Below are 6,924 nucleotides of genomic sequence, written 5' to 3' on the forward strand. Positions count from 1 at the left end.
CCCATACATATACATTTAAATAATCTATAAATTATCAATATTATTAAATTTTTTGTCTAAAAATAAAAAGCTGTATTTAATCAAACTTAAAGGTGCAGTGTGTAGGATTTGGCCTGCATCTAGTGGTGAGGTTGCAGATTGCAACCAGGTGGCCATTTTTTAAATATGAAGCTAACGGGGAAGTGCCTTAAACTTAGCCAGCAGGGGCCGACTCCTCTGGTTGCAAGAAGAAGTCTGACTGTATAGAAGTCTATGAGAAAAAACAACTGGTGACGTTAGCTAGAGCTGTTAAATTAATTCTCTCAAGTTAAAATTGTACCTTCAATCCCCCTTGGGTTTTCAGGTTGGTTATACCTGAAATATGTCATACAGTAATGTGCCCACCTCAACATCATATTAACATTGTGAACTATGAAATTCCCCAAAATGTTTAAAACATACAGCAATACTACACAAATTTGTAGTAAAAACACATTTATCAAGATCTGAATACAAGGCACTCAAGGGATTTGGTAGTTAAAGGCTCCCCACAGAAAGATAAAAAAAAAACATACGTTTTGAAAAATTTGAATAGTCTATAAATATTAGATATTTTCTAATCAGTGTACTGTTCTTGTTGTAGTTTTTGTCTAAAAATAAAAAGCTGTACATAATCAAACTTAAAGGTGCAGTGTGTAGGATTTGGCTGCATCTAGTGGTGAGGTTGCAGATTGCAACCAGGCAGCCATTTTTTAAAAGTTAACCCAACGGGGAAGTGCCTTAAACTTGTATTCTTTCTAATAGCCTGCAGGGGCCGTTAGCTAGGGGCTGTTAAATTAATTCTCTCAAGTTAAAATTGTACCCACAATCCCCCTGGAGAGTTCATGTCATACAGTAATGTGCCCACCTCAACAACATATTCACATTGTGAAGTATGAAATTTCCCCAAATGTTTAAAACATACTACAATACTATGCAAATTTGGAGTGAAACCACGCATATTTTTTGTCTAAAAATAAAAAGCTATACATAATCAAACTTAAAGGTGTAGTGTGTAGGATTTGGCCTGCATCTAGTGGTGAGGTTGCAGATTGCAACCAGGTGGCCATTTCTGAAATATGAAGCCAACGGGGAAGTGCCTTAAACTTAGCCAGCAGGGGCCGACTCCTCTGGTTGCAAAAAGAAGTCTGATTGTATAGAAGTCCATGAGAAAAACCACTGGTGACGTTACCTAGAGCTGGAAAATTAATTCTCTCAAGTTAAAATTGTACCCGCAATCCCCTTGGAGAGTTTAGGATGGTTATAACTGAAATATGTCATACAGTAATGTGCCCACCTCAACATCATATTAACATTGTGAACTATGATTTCCCAAAAAATATTAAAACATACAGCAATACTACACAAATTTGGAGTGGAAACACGCATTTATTAGCCTCTGAATACGAGGAGAGTTTGGTGATTAAAGGCTCCTGATTGAAAAAACAACAATGTACAATTTGTACAATTTAAATAATCAATAAATTAACTATAATCTCTAACAAGTGAACTGCTCTTATTTTATTTTTTGTCTAAAAATAAAAAGCTGTATAAAGTAATCAAACTTAAAGGTGCAGTGTGTAGGATTTGGCTGCATCTAGTGGTGAGGTTGCAGATTGCAACCAGGTGGCCATTTTTTTAAAATGAAGACAACGGGGAAGTGCCTTAAACTTGTATTCTTTCTAATAACCAGCAGGGGACGACTCCTCTGGTTGCAAAAAGAAGTTTGATTGTATAGAAGTCTATGAGAAAATAACCCTACTTCTCACTTGATTTATTACCTCAGTTAACAGAATAAGTTCAGATTTTGAGTCTCACAAATCATTGTTTTGGTCACGAGGTTGGCATGGGTAACCATGGTTACACGTCTCTAACCGGCAAGGAGGCTCTCAGGAAGTGAAATAGTAAAAAGTAAATTACAGCTCAGTGCGTCCGAAAAGATACTACTGTTTATTCACACAAAAGTATTTAACAATAGTACACATATTGGGTAAAGTGCATACAGTAGTATGCAATTTTGGACGAAGCCATTGTTCCTTTAAATATTAAAATTATGACAATAAGTGAACAGAGAAAACAAGGGAGCAATGATAATGTAATCAAATACAAAGCTGAATTATTTTGAAATGGAAAATGTTGAAATGTACGAAAATACAAAATAAATTTGACATATGTTTCACTTTTCACGCTCAGTTTGGGGTCCGTTTGCTTATGCTCAAGCATGTACCATGTTGCTATTCCAGGCATGTACCGTAGGTAATGTAATGCCCATAGGGAGTGAGGCTGCAGGTTACTCTTGCCAGAGTGTGGGAACCCCTTAGGGTTCAATAACAGCCATAAAAATAGGCCACTGGGCCTGAGTTCAGTAAATGTGAGACACTTTATTGCATCTAGATGAAAGGTTGTAGACTATTTCACACCAGTGATCTTTTAGTGATCTTTAATGAGACTCTTTCACGTGACTTTTAAAAAAAATAATATATATATATAAATATATATATATATATTCACTTTAGAGTCATGTAGTACGTCATTTTAATATGTAACTTTATGTAGTTAAAAATGTTTCATCATGTATTTACTGACTTTTTATGTGTTTGACCAATTTACTATTTCTACTTCACAGCTTACACACTCTAAGGTAGCATGCACATGTAACTTCCTGATTTTTATTGTGAACTTTGTCATATATTATATGCATATACACTCCGTCATTCCTGTATGACTCGTTCGTTTGTCATTAAATCGTATATGATTGAGTCTATATGGGCAGAGTGACCTTTGGGCTGCCAACAACTTGAAACAGAGCCTTCCCAAAACTAAGATAAGGTAAAGATGAGCATTTGTGTCACCAAGGAGGAACGTCTAACGTACAGCAAGAAATCTATGGTTCAGATTAAAAAAACAAGTCATAGAAGATCTTTGTCACCAACACCCCCCCTTCCCCTTGACCGGACTATTTCTGATGTAAATAAACCCAAAAGATGGTGTCCCTTCTGCAAACACTGAGGACTGCCAGTACTGATCCAGTGTAATATCAATTAACTGGCACACCGTTTATATCCTCTACTTCCTTATTTCTGTCTTTCTGTCTGTTCAGAGAAAGAACAGCAGTGGGTTGTTCACATTCCTGTGCAGGTCAATGGCTGTCAGCTGCCCCTACCCAAGGCACTGTGTGACACCATGAAGAAGAAAGGACGGCCACCAGCTCCCTCCATGCAGGACACCATTTGTTTCCTCTGGGAGACATTTCCAGCCCATTAAGACCCAGACTACCCACCACCTCGACAGCTTCTACAACAGAGCAGCTAGCATTACCAGTCCTCTTAAGACTCGCCCCCCCCGCACGCAGCCACAATCTCTGGACTGCTCTTGTGTATTATTCAAGCACGACATGGAACCACTGTGATGTCTTCTTTGCACTAGTGCTCCCTACAGAACGTATTAAGTAAAACAAATGTAAGGTTACTTCCAGCACAGTATACCTGCTGTAGTTATGATGAAATGTATAGAACATATTCCATTTGTTTTTTATGCCAGCTCTTCGATGCAACCCGTTCTCATCCCAACTCGTCACATACTGACGCTTTGTCAGACCATTCGGCGTCACTTTTCGGTCGCAGTCACGTGCTTAATGTAGTGAATTAAGCAAAAAAAAAAAGCTTAGGTTCAGGCAATAAAACCACATAATTAGGTTTAGGAAAAAAACAACACGGTTGGGCTTAAAACCACTACGTTTGTACAGTGAAAATGACACTGTACGTTGTGAACACAGGACACGAATGACCAGCTGATTGTAACGTGACGCACGGGACACAAACAGCGGTCTCCTGGATGAAAGCCTTGTGTTTGTTGGACCCATCCACCTCCACTCCACACTTTAAACTACGTCACCACAGCACTTTCCCTGAGCATTTAATATTGACACGGATGGGTTTACTTTGTAGTTAATGGAAAGCCTGGTGCGCCTCATACCGCTGCTAAGGGGTGCCTCTTTGTGCATCTAACGCCGTGACAAAGCATTGGTATTTGATGCCCTGGGAATGATAACGACTGCTCCACTCATACATGATAAGTTTCCTGAAAAGAAATTACTTAATGATTTAATAAATCAAATTTTCTCCTAGTACTGTCAGCTCAACACAGTAGACGTCCAGCTCCAGCTAAAATCTCGACTCCACATAGCTATAAGGGACATCTTCATCAGCTGAGATCTTTAATGATAATTACAATCAGGTTTCCTCTGCACCAAATTGAGGTGTTGGGGTATCCTGGGATAATGCACTAGATGAGTTAATTTGCTCTTGAAAGGCAGGGAAGTCACTTTAACACTGATGTCGCTTTAACCTATTTGGGTCAAATTGAACTGTGCTGTGCTGCCAGGGCAATCTGACCCACTTTGACTTAACATGCACGGCCATACTGGTTATAGTAAATATGCCAAAATACGTGATTTCACTTCTTGTGACACTAGCTAGATGTCAACAATGCTCTCGCAGCAGTGTACCCAGACACATATGCATGCAACACTCATGCAACACATGTGTTTTCTTTGCCTTTTTGCACCATATTACAAACATTTAAGACATGTGGATTCGCTTACAGCTCCTTCCAAACAATTTTGGCACTTTGTACTTCATGATAGAGAGGGACAAAACAGAGCCATTCCCACCAGCATCTAGCCTAAAGCAGCATCATGATGAGCTGAGCTGAGGGATGCTCGGGTTGCCTCGGGGCTAATGCAACACAACAGAGCAAGGCAGACAGGGAGGGTGACAGATGGGGTTTCTCTGAATGTCATGTACTGTAGTAAAATATTAGTCCAAAACGAATAGGATATCTATAGGGTGGAGTCAGGTAAAATGGGCCGCTTTTTGGTAAATTATTTATAAGACCATCAAATAAACTGCATGAGATCAAATTATATTTTTTATAAATTGGCATGGGTCTCTTAAATATTTATTTGTTATTTGTACAGGTACATACATGCAAATGTACCTATGCATTGAACCCATCCTAAGTATTTAGGGGGGGAAAAAAGCAAAAATCAAAGCACCAAAAAGCATTAACATTTACTCTATAGGTCGTAACATATCTGGTCTTGATAGGTATTGTCCTGCATTCCCTCAAACACTGTCTGCAATGCATAATTTAGAAAAAGTTTAAGATTTTGCTTGCATACATATCTAGACATACAAACCTGTTTTGCACCCTCAATTTCTGTGTAAACGTGTGTGTGTGTATGTGGCCCATTTTAGCCGAAAATCATGGCCCAATTTAGCTGGCATGGTTAAGCTAAAATGGGCCAGTACCTGGAATTTTTTATTTTTTTTTATTTAAACTTTTATTTGAAGGAGCCTGTCAAAACATAGCTTTGTTTGTAAGCTTACTTATTTTTGCTTTATCATCCTTATTAGTGATGATGAGTGACATTTGCTAGGTCATGCTCACTTACCATACAATTTCTATGAGATGCTTCATGTAACACTATGCCCTGCCCATATTAGCAAACTCAGACCAAGCAAAACTATGTCAACTAGTGTTGTAGCAACAATGCAAGATGAGTTATTATGATTGGATGTAAAAAAAAAAAAATTGCATCCAGGCTAATCAACATCTAACAATCCAGGTATTCATTGGAGTGTCTTTATTTACCTTAAAAAATTGATAATTGGCACTTTCATTTTAAGTGTGATTTAGCTTTGGGTGAATTTGCTATTATTAATCATGAATACATATATATATATATATATATATATATATATATATTTATTTTACTTTTTATTTATTGACTCACTTAGACCACACATATACGAGTTTGTTCTCCAAGATACAGAATCGTTTCATCACACAATATCAATGAATAAGCCAGAGAACATAATAACATAATAATAAATCCAAAGGCAATATTTATATATTATTACACATTATATATATTTATTATATATTATTTATATTTATGTGAGGGGAAAGAAAACCATAAATAAAAATAAAAGGAAGAAAAAAATAAATAAATAAAAGCAAGGAGAAACAGCCAAACAAACAGGCAAAAAATATTAAATGAATATCATATTGTACAATATATTATTAATCAAATTAAAGATAATATATGTTAAGTACTTTTCTGTCGATGTTATTGCCAGGTCATCATGAGCTCTGCCTTGTGGTGCCATTGACAAGGGCACAGAGTTAATATTTCTCACAAAATCTAGAGACATTTATTGAAAGCTTTATTGCAAGATCATCTGTAAATCCAGCCTGTACTCCATCTAAACTTTGCATTAACAAGCTGGTGCAACAGTAAATACTAGAATTTCAGTGCACAAATAAATGTTACCAGTGAATTGCATGAATTTTGCTGTTTTTCACAAATAATGTGGAATCTTATTGGCCAGATTTTCAGTCAATATATAATCTGCTCCTTATCATGTTGTTTTACAATAAAATATACATGTTGAGCATATCTTGCTGTGGAAAACTGGATCATTACAAATTCTAATCTTATCCACTTTATTGGGTATTGGCTGCATCTGGCCAGGGACAAAGGAGGACGGTCTGCAGGACAGATAATAATGCACACAGTGCACTTTCATAGACTAAGCTATTGGAGTTACCCTGCTCTATACTCATTTTTAACAGTCTCTTCTGCACTATATTCACTTTTTTAATAGCAGCTTTCATGTACAAATCGGAAACTTACTTTACTCACCCTAAAAAGCCCCTCTGACATAATAAATATTTCTGGTTAAAAATTACAGTCTACTAAAATTTAGATAGTAATTTGAATGTGACAAGATCAAACCATAATAAGATGAAACATTTTTAATATATTAATCTGTTTGGCCACCACTTTTCGGTTTTCTCACTGCCAGCATCACTTCCGTTGGATGCTCATGCCGCTCTCAA

This window comes from Sebastes umbrosus, chromosome 10 (assembly GCF_015220745.1).
Source record: "Sebastes umbrosus isolate fSebUmb1 chromosome 10, fSebUmb1.pri, whole genome shotgun sequence".
Classification (NCBI taxonomy): domain Eukaryota; kingdom Metazoa; phylum Chordata; class Actinopteri; order Perciformes; family Sebastidae; genus Sebastes; species Sebastes umbrosus.